Source organism: Myotis nattereri, assembly GCF_964212035.1.
Source record: "Myotis nattereri genome assembly, chromosome: 1".
Classification (NCBI taxonomy): Eukaryota; Metazoa; Chordata; class Mammalia; order Chiroptera; family Vespertilionidae; genus Myotis; species Myotis nattereri.
In genome coordinates, this window is record NC_138075.1 from 77,928,262 (window position 1) to 77,948,325 (window position 20,064).

The 20,064-nt window shown below is 42.7% G+C and overlaps 1 long non-coding RNA gene and 1 pseudogene across 2 annotated transcripts in view; one reads left to right on the forward strand and one right to left on the reverse strand.

Annotated features, from left to right (window-relative positions):
- Positions 1-20,064, reverse strand: part of LOC308528750 — an 852,227-nt gene that overhangs the window by 717,628 nt on the left and 114,535 nt on the right. The gene's annotated exons all lie outside the window — the stretch shown is intronic.
- Positions 615-19,805, forward strand: LOC308527653 (polypeptide N-acetylgalactosaminyltransferase 11-like; annotated as a pseudogene). Its single transcript has 3 exons — positions 615-626; positions 18,604-19,175; positions 19,739-19,805. The product of its transcript is annotated as a polypeptide N-acetylgalactosaminyltransferase 11-like (transcript).

Consider the following 20,064-nt stretch of genomic DNA (forward strand, 5'->3'; position numbering starts at 1 on the left):
GTTGTACCAGGACCCCTGGTGTGGGGCTCGCCTTATTTCTAACAGATGAGGAGAAGATTTTTGTGGGTGACCTGCTGCTCTCCCACACTGCTGGCAGTATTGGAATAAATGCTCACATATGATTCAACCCCGTCTCTGCTTAATCTGCTGAAGTAGTGACAGGCAGCCGGCTCCTTGGTTGTCCAGTTACAGTTTAACAAAAATTCATGTTTCCAGGACCTGTGCTAGAATCCAAAAATGAGCAAGATGTGGTCTCTATTCTCAAGTAGCTCATGAAGACAATATAACCGATGCATACAACTGAAGAATTATGAGTTAAATTATGTGTACTAGTAATGAATGTTCAGTAGAGCTCAGCCTGGATTGAAGTTGTAAAAAAAAAATCAAGAACTACTTAAAGGATGACATGCCTGAAATGAGCTTTGAAAAAGAAGTGAATAATAGAAATGCAAAAGAAAGGAGGGAGGGCACCCCTGCTGTGGGAACTGCTTTGGCAGAGGCCGGAGGCTGAAATCAGCTTGAAGTGCTTATTTGGAAGCAGTGAGGAAATGGAAAAGACAAAGTAGGCTCTTCATTAGATCCACAAACCAATTTAAATCTCTTACAAAAGGAACATGGAAATTTCGGTAAGATGTTGTGTGTAGGCTATGAGTCTGTTAACTGTGTGGCTTATAATTAAGCCATTGTCTCTAGTCATTGTTAGACAACTACTGAGAAGAGCCAGTTATCCCGTGCTAATGTATAACTTCTTTGTTTTATGCAAAATAGCCCGCTCCAGTCTGAAAAAGAGCTTGTGGCTCTATTCAAGGGGAAATGAATACCTCCCTCTGGTTGGATAATAAAAACCCAGGACTTTCATGATCACAGGGCCTTTCCTAGATACACAGCATCACATAACTCTCTCTCTCTTTGCCTTCCACAGTGTGGAAAAGGGAAGCGAGAGCTCTGCACACAGGGAGTGCCTAAGAATAAACCAAGACCTTGCTGTTCCCACACCAGGAGCCTGTGCTGGCGGATGCCACTACCAATCCCCAAAGCAGAGAATATAGGAGATGCCAGAGAGATACAGTGCTGAGGAGGCAAGAAGAGGAAGGGCTTCCAACAAGAGTCAGACTGAAGGAAAAGATGAATCACCAGAAAATGCTTCTGTCTACAAACTAAAATCAGAGGACGGATAAGAAAACCTTAAGAGTGAGTAGGAAAAAAAAAAAAAAGAGAGAGAGAGAGTGAGTAGGGAAAGCCTAGAAATGTATTTTACTCTTTTTTTAAATAAATTAGATAAAATTGGTTAATTGGCCAAAGTTGTCAATTTTGGTCATCCTAATAAAAAGCGTGAAGAGAAATCAGAGAGTGATGAAGAACAGTCAGAAGTAAAGAGGATTGGGATTTGATACTCTCTATTTCTCAACAGGGGAGTTTCCTAGCAGTGAAACCTAATGGTTATGCTAACCATTAGAATGAGTTACTGAAATAGATTATGAAACCATTTCTGGAGCTTTCACAGTAAAACTGATCCTCCCAAAATGACCATTGTCAAGGGGGAGGTAGTGTGTGTGTATGCAAAAGACCCCGTGAGGACTCTGTAGACAACAGGAATTCATATACTACTAACTAGGAATGCCAAATGACACAACCACTTTTGAAAACAGACTGACAGTCCCTTATGAAGTGAAACATACATTTCCCATACAACTCAGCAATCTCACTTTTAGATATTTACCCCAAAGAAATGAAAATATATAGCTAGTCAAAGATCTATATGCAAATGTTCAGAGCAGCTTTATTAAAAATAGTCCCAAATTGGAAACAACCCCAAATGCCCATCAACTGGTGAATAGATAAACAAATTATGAAATATTCATACCATGAATACTAAACTAATGATACATGCAACAATGTGGATAAATCTCCAAAGTATGTACTAGGTGAAATAAGCCAGACACTAGAGGCTAAGTATATATACTGCATGACCCCACGGAGGTGACAGTCTGGAAAAGGCAAAAGGCACAGGAATCAGATCAGCAGTTACCAGTGGCTGGCGACCAGAGAGGGAACCGATGAAAGGAGGAAAATTAAGGGTGGGGCGCTTCTGTATCTTAATTGTTGTTATCATAGCACAGTTATTGCATTTGTCAAAACGCATTCAACTATATGTCTTAAAGGACTGTGTTTTACTCTATCTATAATATATCTTAATATGAAATCCAATTCTTCTCTCGTGGTTTCCTTTTTAGTCTCTTCTTCATTGGGGTCCTTATGAGGGCAAAGCTTCGAATTCCAGACCCACCCCTCACTGGAATGAGGTCACAATGACTCAAACGTGCTAAAAATATTTCTAACCAAGAAAAAGAGATGGTCTGCTATGATCTAAATGTTTATGCCCCCCATTCATATGTTAAAATCCTAACCCCCAAAGGTGATATTAATACGAGGTGGGGCCTTTGGGTGGTTATAAGGTCATTACGGTGGAACCCTCATGAATGGGATCAGTGCTTTTATGAAAGAGATCCCACAGAACTTTCTATCCCTTTCCACCACATGAGATCAAATGAGAATCCTGTGACACAGTAGAGGGCCCTCCCTCGACCATGCTGGAACCATGATCTCACACTTCCAGCCTCCATAACTATGAGAAATAAATTTCTGGTTTTTTAAAATATGTTTTTATTGCTTTGAGAGATTGGCTGCCTCTTGCACACCCCCTACTGGGCATGTGCCCTGACTGGGACGCTCAACCAACTGAGCCACATGGACCAAGGCTACATTTCTGTTGTTTTGTGTGTGTTCTTGATAATTTTTACATGTTTTTATTCATTTCAGAGAGAGGAAGGGAGAGGGACAGAGAGATAGAGACACCAATAGAGAGAAACATTGATCTGCTGCTTCCTGCACACCCCATACTGAGGATCAAGCCTGAAACCTGAGCATGTGCCCTGACTGGGAATCGAACCAGTGACCCCCTTGTGCATGGGATGACATTTAACCAACAGAGCCACACTGGCCAAGCAAATTTCTGTTGTTTTTAAGCAACCCAGCCTATGGTGTTTGGTTTGTTTGTTTTTATTTAAATATATTTTTATTAATTTCAGAGAGAAAGGGAGAGGAAGGGAGAGATAGAAACATCAATGATGAGAATCGTTGATTGGCTGCCTCCTGCAAGCCCAATACTGAGGATCAAGCCCACAACCAAACATGTGCCCTGACTGGGAATCGAACCGTGACCTCCAGGTTCATAGGTCGACACTCAACCACTGAGCCTCCTGCACACTCCCTACTGGGGATAGAAACTCAGGCGTGTTCCCTGACCAAGAATTGAACCAGCAACCTTTCAGTGTCACAAAACAATGCCCAACCAGCTGAGCCACACTGGCCAGGGCTGATGAACATTTTAACTCTTTTCCCAGAAAAATATTGAACAAATTCACAAACCCTCTGAAGCTTACTCATGAACCCCACGTTAAGGCCCTTAACCTATTCTAGTCCCTGCATTTTATTGTGCCTGGTTCCATTTACACACTGTCCTAGTTGTGGTGGGTGAGGATGCCTGAGACTTTTAAAAAAGGTAAAGTGGCGGGCACAAGTCCACATAGATACTGAGTGCCTGAGTGGGAAACAAACCCAAGACTTTAAGGCCAGTGCCCTCTCTAACCCACCACCATAAAACAAGGCCTTTTAGAATTTTATTTTAATCTTTTTAGATTTTTACCTTCATCCCATAAAGACCAAAGAAGTGCCTGGTGGTTGGCCAGAGAGGTGTGAGACAAGGGGGCCGACAAGAAATTGAGATGCTCCCTTGTTTCCGCTCTCTCGGGCCCTTCCTTTTCCTCTACCCGCTACCTTCACATGCCACCCCCCCTCCCCCCGTCCCACCTACCTTCTCACCCACACACCCTTTGCATCCCCCCCAAAATAGTTAAAAACATGAAAGAAAGCTGGCTGCTGGAAAAAAGATCCCGAGGACACCAATAGCATGAAAGTGGCCTCACCGAGCCCACGCCAAGGTGCACCATGCTTTCCCTACATTTATACAGAGTCAAACAACGTCTCTTCTCCCCTCCCACGTCCTTTGCATTGGAGAAGTATTGAGATGGAGAACAGTGCAAAGATCTTCCCTTTGAAACTTCCAAGAAATATAACACACCCTTTCCCCAGTGTCTCACTTGCAAAATGTACCTCCCTCTGTCAACTAAACACTAAGCACTGAGCTCAGGCCTTCAAATCTTCAAAGGTCAGAGCTCCTTCTAGCACTTTCTCCTCCTTAGAAATAATTTAATACTCAGTATCCTGCATTCCTAGATCCTCTTCTCTAATTCTTTGATCACTTTTAAGACCTATCAATGGACTATTTCAAATGTCTGTTTTAGTTACATAGCCTCAAACTGAACCCAATGCATAAAGAAGGCTGTGACCAAAACTAAGTACACAGAATTACTCTTTAACTCCTACTAGTCATATTCTACTAATGGATCCATGATCTTGTGGGAGTTTTGACACCTGTTTTCTTTTCTTTTCTTTTCTTTTTTATTATTATTATTAGTTAAGGTATTGCAAATGTGTCCTCATCCCCCCCATTAACCCCCACCCTCCCCCACACACACACACTCATGCTCCCATCCCCCTGTTGTCCATGTCCATTGGTTTGGCTTATATACATGTATACAAGTCCTTCGGTTGATCTCTTCCCCTTACCCCCGCCCGACACCTGTTTTCTTATGGGGAGGAAATGTGGCCCTGTGGTGACAGTGCATCCCTGGGAGAGCATGAGTATGCTAGATTGAGGAGTTGCCTGGATGTAGTCAGGCTCCGTCAACCACTCTATACCATCTTTAGCCTCCTTAGCCTCAGTTCTTGTTTTTAAAAATGAAAACAATATGCCCTGGTTGGTGCGGCACTGACAGGTTGTCAGTTTGATTCCTGGTCAGGGCACATGCCTGGGTTGTGGGCTCGATCCCTTGTAGGAGGCATGCAGGAGGCAGCCGATTGATGCTTCTCTCTCATCAGTGTTTCTCTCTTTCCCTCTCCCCTTCATCTCTCTCTAAAATCAATTAAAAATATTCCTTAAAATGAAAAGAATGTTTATTTCAACCTCTAAAAATTGCCAAAAAATTAGAATACCTATGTTTAGAAGATTCAGAGAAATATATGCTCTCCAACAGCTAGTGTGAACCCTTGAGAGCACAGCCTGGGAATGTGAAGGGGAAAAGCCTTAAAATGTATAGCCATACTGATTCAATAATTCCGTTTTTAGGCAGTTATCTTAAGAATGTAATTGATCCCTGACTACTATGGCTCAGCTGGTTGGAGCATTGTCCTGTATATCGAAAGGCCACCTGTTCAATTCCTGGTTAGGGCACATACCTAGCTTTTTTGTTCCATCCCCTGTTGGGCATGTCAGGCACATATATCAGTGTTTCTCTCTTCCCCTCCCTCTCTCCCTCCCTCTTCCTTTCTCTGTCTCTAAAAAAAAAAAATTTTTTTTAAATAAAATAAAATAATGTAATTGAAGATATGTTCATAGGCTTAACTATAAGGACATTCACCTCAATATTGTTTATGAAGAGAAAACTGGAGTCAACTAAATGTTAGGAATAAATGATTAGTTAAATAAATTTTGGTATAAGTTGGCCAGACAATGGAATATTATGGAGCCATTAATCTCATTCATAGAAGAACATTTAATGACATGCAGATACGCTCACAATGTCTCAAGTAAAATCACAAGCTAAAATATGCAATATGATCCCATGCTTTTAGAAATAAATAAATATGCATACAAAAGTTCTGAGAAGCCGACATTAAGATATTAACAATGATGGTCTTAAAAGTAATTTTCTTCATATATCTATATATGCTAGTTTTCCACAATAAACACATTTTTCAAGCAAATAAACTTATTTTTCTTATTAGTAGTATACACTTTTTTTCACAGGGTTGCTATGAGGATAAAGTAGGGTAGTACACAAGAAAAATGTGTTTAGTATTATAAAGTACCATACAAATATTATGCTCTACTCTATTAAGCCTTAGGTGGCCTTCCCACCATTCATATATAGAACCTACTTCCTGTGTGTCTTCTCCTTTGGTGTGCTTTTCTATAGATCACATCCACACTGGTTTACTACCAGGTAGTTCGTTATTCATACCCTCAAAATGTAGCAGACTCATTTCCCCACTCATTGCATATTTGGCCTCCATTTAACAAATGCTCATATAGTTAGCAAACCATGTTGCTTGTCTTTTTCATATATTTTAGATTATTAGAACCCCAATGGTATTACTGCAATAAAGGACTGTATTTCTATTTATCCATGTCTTGTCCCAACCCCTCTAATTGTTACTGTTTTGTCACTACTCACAGCTTACCCTGTCCCCTATGTTCACCACCCCCATCCCATTTATAGATCTGCCTAAGTCTGTAACCTCTTCTTTTCTTTCATTCATTCCTTCATCTAATCTCCCCCCAAAATATTGATTGATTGATTGATTGATTGATTGACTGACTGACTGATATGCAACAGTTGCTGACTAGTTGCTGGGACATAAAGATGGATAAAATACAAAGGAAGTGGAAGGGAGGGCAAATTACGTGACAGAGGACGCAACAGATGAGTAAAGGCTCAGAGGTGAAAAAGAGCGTGGCGTTGCCAAAGACCTAGTTGCTGGGTTTTTTTGTTTGTTTGTTTGTTTATTGATTTTTAGAGAGGAAGATAGAGAATGAGAAACATCAATTTGCTGTTTCACTTATTTATTCATTCATAGGTTGATTCTTGTATGTGCCCTGACAAGGGGATCGAACCCACAATCTTGGCATATTGAGATGATGCTCTAACCAACCGAGGACCTGGTTGTATTGGGCAGTAAACGCTGAGAGAGAGAAGCTGCTTCCAAGCAGTCAGGAACCTCCTGGAAGCTGTGGGGACAGTTCCAAGACAGGTGAAATGGCACCAGGGCCACTGCCAAAGCTCGTGTCCAGGAAGCCCACACTCCCCGCTACCCACACTGTCAGAAGAGAGGGGAAAATGTCTTCTGCTTTCCAAATTAAGCCATAATGTCTTGTATTGGCAAACCATAAACTACACAAGAACCCTAAAACAAAGGAGTCTGGGAAATACCATTCCCAGGTTTCCAGACTCTAATACTGGCAACCCTTTGAGAAACTGCAGGTTCCGTTCCAGGCCACCACGCTAAGGTGAATATCACAATAAAGCAAATACCACAATAAAGCAAGTCACGCAACTTTTTGGGTTTCCAGTGCACATAAAACTTGTTTGCACTGTACTGTAGTCTAGTAAGTGTGGAATAGCATTATGTCTAAAAAAGTACATACCTTAATGTAAAAATTCTTTATTACTAAAAAATGCTAACCCTTCAGCAAGTTATAACCTTTTTACTGGTGGAAGGTCTTACCTTCAGTTTGTTTAAAAAAAAAATACAGTACTTGTGAAGCAGAATAAAGCGAAGTACAATAAAGCAAAACACAATTAAGCAAGGTATGCCTGTGCAAAGGAGAGCACACAATGATGGGAAGGGGCGTTGGTTGTCCAGGACACCTCTTCCCTGCCTTATTACAATTTCTTTCTTCCCCTCAGCATATCATGGGATGCTGAATTCGGCATTTATTTCCTTCAACCTCATGTTACAGCTGTTTTTCCTCTGGCTAGGTTGCAAGTTCTCTAAGAGGAAGGTCCACAGGTTTGGACCCTTTTTTTGAATCCCCTCAATGTCCAGCAGATGCACAATAGATATTTGCAAATAGATGCGGTGTTGAAACTAGAATTTTGGCCTTCTGACTCCCAATTCCAAACTCCACCCAACATCACTCAGCCTCTCTTTGTTAACATAATTTTTTTTAAATGGGAGTCATATATAAGTTTGAAATCACTCAGTTCTGTTTTGCTTGGCAGGGAAACCCTTCTGGAATAAAAGGAACTAAACAAATCACAGTGAATGAAAAGTTCTCAGGAGACAGTGGGTCACATTGGTGGGACATTCATATTCACGAAGAGCAGTTTCAACTTCCTGGTGAGGTAATGGTGAACCATCAATGAGACCGAAGAAAATCGTAGCTGGAAACAACCTGCTATTTTTCAGAATGAACCAATTCAATCTCATCTATTTCAAACTAATGGGGAAGCAAATAGGGATGCTCTCTATACATGTATTAGTAAAGTAGAGGCCTGGTGCATGAATTCGTGCACGGGTAGGGTCCTGCAGGCCCACCCCGATGGGGGTGCATTGGGGGTTGGCTGGCAGGGCAGAGGGGCTGTGGGAAGGCTCCAAGGCATGTCCAGCCCATCTCGCTCGGTCCCAATCAGCCGGACCCCAACAGCAAGCTAACTACCGGTTGGAGCATCTGCCCCCTGGTGACCAGTGCATATCATAGCGACTAGTTGACCGGTCGACTGTCTGCCCCCTGGTGTCAGTGCACGTCGTAGCGAGTGGTTTAGCAGCCTTAGCATATCATTAGCATATTACACTTTGATTGGTTGAGTGGACGACCAGACACTCAGCATATTAGACTTTTATTATATAGGATAATAATAAACTCATGATATCTATAGGAGAACCAAGACAAAAAAGCTGATTAGATTTGTTACAGAATTTTTTACAAAAGATGCAGCTTAAAATGATAGTAACAGCCCTGGTCAGTGTGGCTCAGTTGGTTGGGTGTCTTCCCATGCTCCATGCACCAAAAGGTTGCTGGTTGGATTCCCAGTCAGGGACATGCCTAGGTTGCAAACTTGACTTCCCCAATAGGGGGCACTCTCACATCAATGTTTCTCTCCCTCTCCCTTCCTCGCTCTAAAATATCAATAAAAATATTTTTAATGATAATAACAACCGCTAACTGAAATTTGTTGGGTACCTCTCACATGCCAGGCACCACTCTGCAAATTGTATGTGTTATCTCACTTAAACCTCATGTGTACTTTTAAAGATGAGGGATCTGAAGCTCAGGAAAGGTAAATGGCATGCCTAAGGACAAACTTATAGTAATCAGTGTCATCAGGATACAAACCTGGGCAGTCTGAGAGGGTCCTAACTCTTAGCCACTGTTCTACACAGTCAGATAAATGGGACTTGGGCAATTATTGCCCATGTTAGAAATTCAAACAACTATGACTTATAGACTGTCAGTAATGATTATATCAAAAAAAAATCATTGTATTTAACATTACCCTAATTCATGGATTTGCTAATTAGTATTACCTATTGACAAAGATGAACCAAAATGTTACATATTGTAGCAGAGTGAAATGCTTGCTTTCTTTATCTTAATTCTAGCCTGCATTTCTCCCAAGGCCTTTAGGCTAGAAGCTCCAGCTAGAGATATGCTAGTTAGCTTGAGGAATCCTGCTGGAGGCTTGAGTTTTTGCAAAGACAGCCCCTTATCTGAAGATGCCTTTCCCAAGAAATGAAGGACTGGGTAACAGGAGTCTGACCATACTCAGACCAGAGGAGGTCTATAACCCGACCTATCAAGAGCAAAGAAAGGTATTTAGAAATTCCGTGCTCTTCTGTGGATCCCTGCCTGGGCGCCTAGCTGTCTACAGCCCTCATCCACCTCTTGGCCCTCATCCACCTCCTGGCCCTCATCCACCTCTTGGGTCTCATCCACCTCTTGGGTCTCATCCACCTCTTGGTCTCACCTCTCCTCCTTGCCTCACCTCTCCTCCCTTGTTTTGACATAAAAGGTGCCTGAATTCTAGGCTCTCTTAAGATGGATTTGTGGGAGCTATAAGGCACCCCCATCTTCTCGAGCTGGGCCTTCTCAATCAATAAACCTTTCCTTACTCCAAACTGACATTTTGAGTTTTGGCCTTTCGGAGCATTGAGCACACAGACTTTGGACCGGTAAAAGTATATATAACTTTGTAACCTTAGATAAATGTCATTAACTTTTCAGAGTTTGATTCCAGACCATCATACTCTTATTCTGTCTAGTTTATTAGACAGAATATGGAGGAGAATTGGTCTGTCAAAGACTTCTAGAAGTTTATTAGCAAATGGACAGAGCAACGAAAGTGGTTGGGTTAGATTAGAGCTGAGGAGGATCACATATCTCTCTGCCCTCCAGAATCCATTTTGACTTCAGCCTGGGGTCAGGGACTTGGTTAGTCTGAAGCTGCCTGATAGATCTAGCCTGATCACAGGGCATCTGGGAAGCCCACATTGATTCCAAAACCATTCTAACGTGTGCATTCCACTCCAGGATAGATGTGAGAGCACGCCTTCCATGCCCACTCCAACCCAGCCCAGCCTTTCTATGGCAAGCTCACACTCTGGGGCAGAAGCACTGATGAGAACTATCCTATATAATAAAGATGTAATATGCAAATGGTCGTTACACCGTGAAGCATAAGGACTGACAACGTCACAACCAGATCAGCAGGAGGTCAGCAGCGAGCTACTGGTGCACGGATTCATGCGCAGGGCTACTAGTCTCACTATAAAACTAAGACTGCAGTTGAGCTCTATGTCCAACTAGAGTGACTGTTTACCTTTCCCCACATGTTCTTTCACATTTGTTCCTGCTGCTTCTCATTCCCCTATGCTCATTGAACAATGCTGAATCCTGCACATTTTACTCACTTTAAGTCATAAAATAACCCAGCACACTGGAACATCTTTAGGGGCCAACTCCTCAGTGTGCATAATTCTGGAAGACTGTTAAATTCTCACTAGGAAACCCAGTAAATAAAACACTGGCCTAAGAGTCACAGTATCAGGATGCTCTCTTCCTCTGCCCTCTTCCCTGCCCTTCCTTGCCTATCCCTTGAAGGTGGCAGTGTGACCACCAAAGAGGTAGCCACAGGGTGGCAACAAACCAAGGTGGATACTTGCCAAGGAAATGGCTGGGACTGAGAAGCTGGCAGGACCAAGAAGGTTAACCAAGAAGGCAGTCTTTGTGGTTGGGAGATTTTGAGGAGACACAGAAGGAAGCTAGGTAGACAGGGACAGGGACCATGGGAGGGGGGGGAGGATAGGACCAGGGTACCCATTGAAGAGGAGTTACTACAGCACCCCAACTGGGCAGGGAAGGAAGGGTGTGCAAGGAAGACATAAGCTTTAAAATGTATGAATATTACTAAAACAGGTGACTTGCAGATGACCAATCACAAGATAGTAAGGCGTATAAAACCAATCCCAGGGATAGAATTCTTTGAAAAGACCAATCAAGAGCTAGCAAGGCTGTCTCCACCCCCTAAATCAAAAGGCACATGCTTCCTCTCACCCTCTTTCTTCTCCCTGGCATGCAATGGTTTTCCTGATGTTCATTCCTGTGGTGGGGAGCACATCCCTGCCCTGACATGGCATATGGCCATGTGGGATTCTGCCCATGGACTTAACAGACTTTAACACCCGACTGTGACATGGAAAGGAAGCTCTGGACACTAGCCGGCTCCTGGAACCCCAGCTGCACCTTGTCCAGGACTGGCTTTTCTAATAAACTTCAGTTCCACTAACCATTTTGTTCATGACTTCATTCTTCGATTTCGTGAGACAATGAACTCAGACTCAAAAATCCCTCATTTTGGTTTCCATTGGTTAGGTGGTAAGCAGTTAGACATACATGAGCAGAGCAAGGATGATGGCCTGGGTAAAGGTCACGAGGGCAGAAAGCCCTGGTTGCCTCAAAAAAGACAATCGTAGGGTGAGACCTTGTCCCCAGTCTGACCTTTCCTCCCCTAGCATATCCCTGGTCATGGGATGGACAGCCTGACCTTTCTTTCCTAGAGATAATATCTAGGCCTCAATTGTATTTCGGCTCCAGGCCCAGAAAAAAATCTAAACCAGGCAAGCAACGCCACACCACGGCTGACCTCAGGACCAGCTGCATTGAATAATGACCCCCTGCCCTGGCACTGACCAATCAATCAGTCTCCACTGATCCTGAAAGGACACATCTGAAAAGCTACTGAATATAGTATTCTATTGAGATCTTCCCCTGGTACTGCCCGTAAAATCTCCACCATGAAACCCCTTAGGACAGAGGACCCAGCACCTCTTCCTCCCAGGAGCACACCCCGTACTTTCCCTTCTCCCTCCCCCTCCCCATCCTCCCAGGTGCATCACTTTTACCTTCTTCACTTCTAAGCTCCAAGGGCCTTTCTTTGCCTCTATAGCTTGTTTCCTAAGCCCATTTCTTCTACAAATTACTTCTACCTCTGTGATTTTCCAAATAAATGTTCTCTTATAGTTTGAGTCTTGGCTCTGAGTTCTTTCCTAATTAAACTCAAGTACCGCGGTTGCTGAACCCAGGTCTGTTCTGACCCCAGTGGTCTAACACCTGGTGCTGTTCTTACTACCCCAACAGTTATGTACAGGAAGATTGAGAAAAAAGTAAATTTACTGAGATTTATCGAGGCCTAAGAAGGGACTTACACACAAGTGGAATGGGGTATTGGATTGGAATTGGAGGTATTAGTGTGAACTCATACTTGATAAGTACAGTTAGAAAGATGATAGATAGCTAATAGATGATTTATAGATAGATAGATAGATAGATAGATAGATAGATAGATAGATAGATAGAAATGTATACAGGAGACACATAGTTTCAATTAGCATGCTAAACACCCATATTTTGGTTTCATAACACCATCATCCACTAAAAGGAACTAGGGCTCCTGATGAAATTGATTGATTCCAGAACTAGAGTGTAAGATGAGCTTGAAACATCCAACTGTAGTAGAAAATAAGGAAGTGCTGCCCTGGTCGGCTTGGCTCAGTGGTGAGAGCATCAGTCCACACACCAAAGAGTATCGGGTTTGATTCCCATCAAGGGCATGTACCAGGATTGCAGGTCCAATTCCCAGCCAGCCCAGTTGGGCTTTTGCGGGAGGCAACCAATCGATGTGTCTCTCTCACATCGATGTTTCTCTCTCTTTCTCTCTCTCTCCCTCCCTTCCACGCTGTCTAAAATCAACGGAAAAATGGGTGAGGATTAGCAACAAGAAAGAAAATAAGGAAATGCTCCAAGAGTGATGGGCATATGTCCAAAGGACATGGGACTGAGCTTGAGAAGGTTATTACTGGCCAAAACTGGGGCAATCTGATGATCATAATGATGATAGTAACAGGTCCTAATCCACTGACTATCAAGTAGGACCTTGAGTCCATACTGATGAATAAATGAACATGATCTTGGGATAGTTTTGAACTATCTCCTCACAAAACACTATTCAATTACTAATGGAAAAATGATGAGTTCACAGTGGAGAAAACAACTTAAGTAGGTGATCATGGTTAAACTTACTGGTACTAACAATGGGACTGGTTGACATTGGATTTCTCCCGATGTGATACACATCATTTCAGGGGGTACTCCTGCCAAGAATTCATTGACTGAGTCTGGACATGAAGAAGCATTGGACAAACTCCAATCGAGAATACTTACAGAAGGAAAGGTGCACACTCTTTAAAACTGCCAAGATCATGAAAGATAGGGAAACATTAAGGAACTATTTAAAATCTATTTTCTAGATTACAGAAGACTAAATAGACATGACAACTAAATGCAAATTGATACTGGATTGGATTCTAGGCCGAAAAGGAGAGAGAGAGAATGGGACAGTTGGCAAAATTTTAACAGGATCTCTTGATTGAATAATAGTGGTGTATTAATGTTGGTTTTCTTTTTTTTTTAATATATTTTATTGATTTTTTACAGAGAGGAAGGGAGAGAGATAGAGAGTTAGAAACATTGATGAGAGAGAACCATCGATCAGCTGCCTCCTGCACATCTCCTACTGGGGATATGCCCGCAACCCAGGTACATGCCCTTGACCAGAATCGAACCCGGGACCTCTCAGTCAGCAGGCCGACGCTCTATCCACTGAGCCAAACCGGTTTTGGCTAATGTTGGTTTTCTGATTTGGGGCAGTTATATTGTAATTATATAGAAAAGTGTTTTTGCATGGGGAAAATACACTGCAGTACTTAAGAAATACACTGCAACTTGTTCTCAACTTATTCTCAAGGAATCATCAGATACATAAAGGAAGAGAAAAATATGGTAAAATATTAACAATTAAGGAATATAGGTAAATAGAACATGAACGTTTTGTGTACTGTTCTTACAACTTTTCTCTAAGTTTGAAATTTTTTCAAAGTAAAATATTTTAAGATGATATATTAGAATGTCTAATATTAAAAAGACTGATAATGCCTAGTATTTCAAGTGAATGGAAGGACGGAAACTCTCTTACACTGTTGGTAGAGGTATGAAATGATACAACTACTTTGGAAAACTGTAAGGCAATATCTGCTAAAGCTATATCCCAGCCATTCTATTCCTAGATACGTATACACCCCAAAAGAAATAACCACCTACGTGTACTACACATATAAGAAGATTTGGACAATACTGTTTGTAATCGTCAAAACTAGGAAAACATTTTGTATATTAGTCATCAACTGCTGCAAAGCAAATCAACCCAAAAGTTAGCAGCTGATAACACAACCATTTATATCTCACTGATTCTGTGAGTCAGGAATCCAGTGTGGCTACAGTCATCTCCAGGGCTGCAGTCATCTCCCAGGGCTGCAGTCATCTTCCAGGGCTGCAGTCATCTCCAGGGCTGCAGTCATCTCCCAGGGCTGCAGTCATCTCCAGGTCTGACTGGGGCTGGAGAATCTGATTCCAAGCTCACTCATGTGGTTGCTGGCACAGCCTCTCACTATGTGGACCTCTCTGGAGGGCGACCCCATGACATGGCACTGACTTCCCCAGGGAATCCTCTAAAAGAGAGCACTCGCTATGGAAGCCATAGCCTTTTTGTAACCTAATCTCAGAAGTGAAATTCTATCACTTTCGTCATATTGTATTCATTGGAAGCTAGTCACATGGCCCACTTCATACTGAAGGAGAGGATATTACACAAGGTCAAGAAAAACAGGAGGCAAAGATCAGTGGGGGCCATCTCAGAGACAGCCTGCCACATAACCCAAATGTCCAACAATGGCAAAAAGGGTAAATAAATCATGGTCTGTTTAAGTACAGCACAAAATTAAAGAATAAGAAAACAAATGATCATCCTAGCCAGTTTTGCTCAGTGGGTAGAGCATCAGCCTGTGGACTGAAGGGTCCTGGGTTTGATTCCGGTCAAGAGCACATGTCTGGGTTATGGGCTCAATCCCCATTGGGGAGTGGGGGGTGGGGGAGGTGCAGGCAACAGCCAATCAATGATTCTCTCTCATCATTGATGTTTCTATCTCTCTGTTCCTCTCCTTTCCTCTCTGAAATCAATAAAATTTATATTTTTTAAAAAAGAAAACAAATGGTTCAGTGAGCATGGCTTAGTGTTTGAGCATGACATATGAACCAGGAGGTCACGATTCAATTCCCGGTCAGGGCGCATGCCCAGGTTGCGGGCTCAATCCCCAGTGTGGGGCATGCAGAAGGCAGCCAATAGATGATTCTCTCTCATCATTGATGTTTCTATCTTTCTCTCCCTCTCCCTTCCTCTCTGAAATCAACAAAATATATTTTTAAAAATAACAAATAAATACAGATTAATTACAGCTACTTACAAGAAATGACTCTCACAAACATCATGTTTGGGGGAAAAACACACACAAAAAAGAATTATATGGTATGATTCTATGTATATAAAAAAGAGACAAAACTAAACTGTGATAATAGAGGTTAGATAAAGGTTACCTTGCAGAATAACCTCCCAATCCGCCCTGCTCTGTGCATGACAGGGGGCGGCGCCCCAACTCCCCAATCGGCCCTGCTCTGAGCCCGACCAGGGGCTGCACCTAGGGATTGGGCCTGCCCTCTGCTACCTGGGAGCAGGCCTAAGCCAGCAGGGCGTTATCTCCCGCGGGGTCCCAGACTGCGTGCGAGAGGGCACAGGCCGGGCTGAGGGACTCCCTCTCCCCCCCGAGTGCACAAATTTTTGTGCACCGGGCCTCTAGTACTTCAATAAAAATATGCATACTATACACAATTAAAAATCTTATTTAAAAAAGTAACCCAAGCCCTAGCCAGTTTGGCTCAGTGGATAGAGTGTTGGCCCACAGACTGAAGGGTCCTGGGTTTGATTCTGGTCAAGGGCATGTACCTCGATTGTGGGTTCGATCCCGGGCCCTAATCAGGGCGCACACATGAGGCAACCAATCGGTGTGTCTCTCTCACATTGATGTTTCTCTCTCTGTCTCTTTCCCTCCTTTCCACTCTCTAAAAATCAATGGAAAGATAACCTCAGGTGAGAATTAACAAAATAAAATAAAGCTTAAAAAAAGTAATCCAAAAAATTCAGGATTGGGTTTATTTGGTACTTTTTATTGTCATGTAATTTCAAATTATAGAAAAGTTGCAAGAATCCTGCAAAGCAGTCTTGTATACTCTTTTCCCAGATTCACCAACTGTTTACATTTTACCCCATTTTCTTCGTATGTGTATGTGTATATGTTTTTTCTGAACCGTTTGAAATTAAGTTGTAATCATCATATCTATTTGCCCTGAAATACTTCAATGTGCATTTTCTGTGAACAAAGACATTCTCTTACATAATTCCAGTACAGTTATCAAAATAAGGAAATTTAACATCAATACAATACCATTATCTAATCCATAATCCATAGTAAAATGTTATCAGTTGTTCCAACAATGTCCTGTCTTTTTTTTTTTAAATCCAGTCTCAATTCCAGGATTACATGTAACATTTAGTTGTCATATCTCTTTAGTCTCCTTTAATCTGGGGCAGTTCATCAGTTTTTCATGACCTTGACTTTTTTCAAGACTACAGGCCAGTTATTTGTTTTTTGTTTTGTTTGCTTTTTAGGCCAGTTATTTGCAGACAATCCCTCAGCTTGGATGTGTCTGATGTCTCCTCATGATTAGATTCAGCTTATGCAGTTTTGGCAAGAACACCACAATGTTGTGTCCTTGTCAATGCCTCACATCAGAGGAACATGATGCTACTCAGTCCTGTTACTGGTATTATTAACACTCGTTATTTGATTAAATCAGGATCTACCTGATTTACATCTACCAATGTAAAGTTACTATTTTTCCTTTGTAATCACTAGATAATCTTGGAGGAAATAATTTGAGACTATACAAGTATCATATTCTGAGAAAAAAAAAACCCGCTAATTTTAGCTTCCATTGGTGATCTTATCAGAAGCAACTATAAATATGGTGATTGCCAAATGGTGACTTTCTCACTTGCATCACTCCTTCCTCATTTATCACATTTGTTGGCTGGCATTGTGCTTGAAGGAGACGTTCCCTTCTCTACCTTTTATATATTTATTCATTCATTTGTAAACATTAGTATGGATTTATGGACTCCCATTTTAGATAGTAGATTATTATGTTACTATGGTTATTAATTAGGAGGCTCAAATTGCCCCTGGTTTGGCTAGTGGTATATCCAGGATGAGTTCTTGCCCTGACTTAGTTATTACTAACCAAATAACCTTTTACTCTAAAACTCCCTCCTACCAAAATAAAAATAGACTACATCTGAACTTCACAATGTACCCAAGTTCAACAACTGTAAGGGGAAAAGCAGTACAACCTAAGAAAAGAAAGAGGTGTGATAGACAGTTAGACAGACATGAGTAGAGCAAGGACTTCGGGCCAGGTACCGAAGGTCACTAGGGTGGAAAGCCCTGGGTGCCTAGCAGAGGACAATTGTAGGGTAAGACCTCATCCTCAAGGTATATCGCTAGTCATGCCATTTAGGCCCTCTGATCTTTCCTCCCTAGAGATAACGTCTAGGCTTCAGTTGTATTTCAGCTCCAGGCCCAGAAAAACAGCAAAACCAGACAAGCAACACCGAAGTTGACCTCAGGACCTGCTGCATAGAATAACGACCCTCCAGTGCCGCCAATCAACCAGTGGAAACCACAACCCTGAAAGGACACACCTAGCAAACTGATAAACATTCTATTGAGATCTTCCCCTGGGACCTCCCCTAAAATCTCTACCCTTAAAACCCTTAAGACCCGGGAGAACACCCCACCCTTCCCCCAAGGCCTAGGCTAGCGTGGCACTGTGTTTTCTTCAAGCCAGCTCCACCAGCGGCGGCCAGTGCGGCTGGACCTGGGCTGCGGTGGAGGGAAGACGCCACAGCCTGAGTCCCAGAAGGCCGGAATCCTGCATTGCCGGAGCGAGATTCACAGAGGATCTTTCTGGGATCTCCCCTTCACCTTGAAGACCTGGGGGGGGCTCCTGGAGGCAAAGCCCACAGAAGTGTGCCCCCCACCCCCACCCCAAGACTGCATTCCTAGAGTTTCTACCTCTGATGCCAGTTCACACCCAGCCTCCAGCACAAGTTTATGGCTCCAGCAGCTTTTGCTCCAGGAAAGTGAAAATGGCCCTTCAGCTATGCTAGTTCTATAATGGAAAGCCTCACAGTTCGATATTTCTGTTACGGATGCCTTTTAACATCTGCAACCTGGAAGGTTTTGCTTTTTGTTTATTTCAACTTCATTGAAGTGACTCAACCACTTAAGAATGTGCCCATCAAGGGATCTGGGCCCCATGGACCACTCCCCAAAAATTCTATCCCCATTTCACCCGAGGTCCAAGTCAAATATTAGAATTACAGTTCAAAGCAAACAAGATTGATGGTGTAGTAGACGGTCCTGTGTCCAGTGATCAATATCATCAGGGCAGACATGCTGGCCTACAGCTCATCCCCTGTGGTGCCTGGAGGGTTCACCTGGGGACTGCACTTCAAATGGGATCTTGTTCCCCTTTCCAAGCTCGGAGAACCAGAAGGAGCTACTGCACCAGTAAAGTCACCGACAATGGCTGGAGGACGGTTTGCCATGAATAGAAGCTACTCAGTGAACTCGGGCAGTATGACAGCGGCATGGATATCTGGGGAGGAGAAAACTTGGAAATATCATTTCAGATTTGGATGTGTGGAGGTAAGCTTTTCATCATCCCTTGCTCCAGAGTCTGACACTTTTTCCCGAAAAGACCACCCTATGGTTCCCCTGAAGGCCAGGCCACCATGACACACAACTCCTTGAGGCTGCCACACGTTTGGTTGGATGAATATAAGAAGCAGGATTTTTCCTTAAAGAAGCTATGGAAATATCAGTGAGCTTGTTGAATTGAGGGAGAAGTTGGGTTGTAAATAACTTAAGTGGTATTTGGATAGCATTTACCCAGAGATATAGATATCTGCCAATGCCAAACCCCAGCAACCCATTTTTTTGAAATATATTTTATTGATTTTTTACATTGATGTGTCCACAACCAAGGTACATGCCCTTTACCGGAATCGAACCTGGGACTCTTCAGTCCTCAGGCCGACACTATATCCACTGAGCCAAACCAGTTAGGGCGCAGCAACCCATTTTTATCACCAGAAGGCCAAAATACCCAAAAATCCTTTAGCATGGAAGGCTTTATCACTTCCAGACCAGCAAGTATCTGGTGGCCCAGAGGTGCCCACGTCAGAAGGGAGGCCAGTAGTGCTTAAAGCATGTGACCACAGTGACCCAAATCAGATCTGGATTTATAATGAAGAGAGTGAATTGGTTTCAAGTAACCTGCTTTGCCTGGATATGTCAGAAACTCGGTCATCAGACCCACCCCAACTCGTGAAGTGCCACGGGTTGGGGGGAATCCCAGCTGTGGACCTTTGGGAAGAATAATCGGCTATACCAGGTGTCACTTGGACAGTGCCTGAAAGCAGTTGATCCACTGAGTCACAAAGACTATGTTGCTATGGCAATCTGTGATGGCTCCTCCCCACTGCAGTGGCATTTGGAAGATTAAGGTGGATGCGATGGCTAGAATGGAATGCGTGTCCTCCTGGGAAGATTAGCAGAGGTGAAACTGCAGTGACCATCTCTCAGAGGTGGTCAGAGGTGATGAGCACCGAGTGACCATCAGGAGGTGAGGAAGTATGTGTCACCAAGACATTAACCTCATTTCTAGGCCACTGTTAAGGAATTTCTTACTTATAGTAGGAAACCAGAATACAGTTTTAATATAAAGAGTCAGGTTTATATAGAGGACAATACCTAGGAAATCGCTAGGTATATTCAAATTAGTTTATGCTTCTTTTTAATCCCCTTTAATAA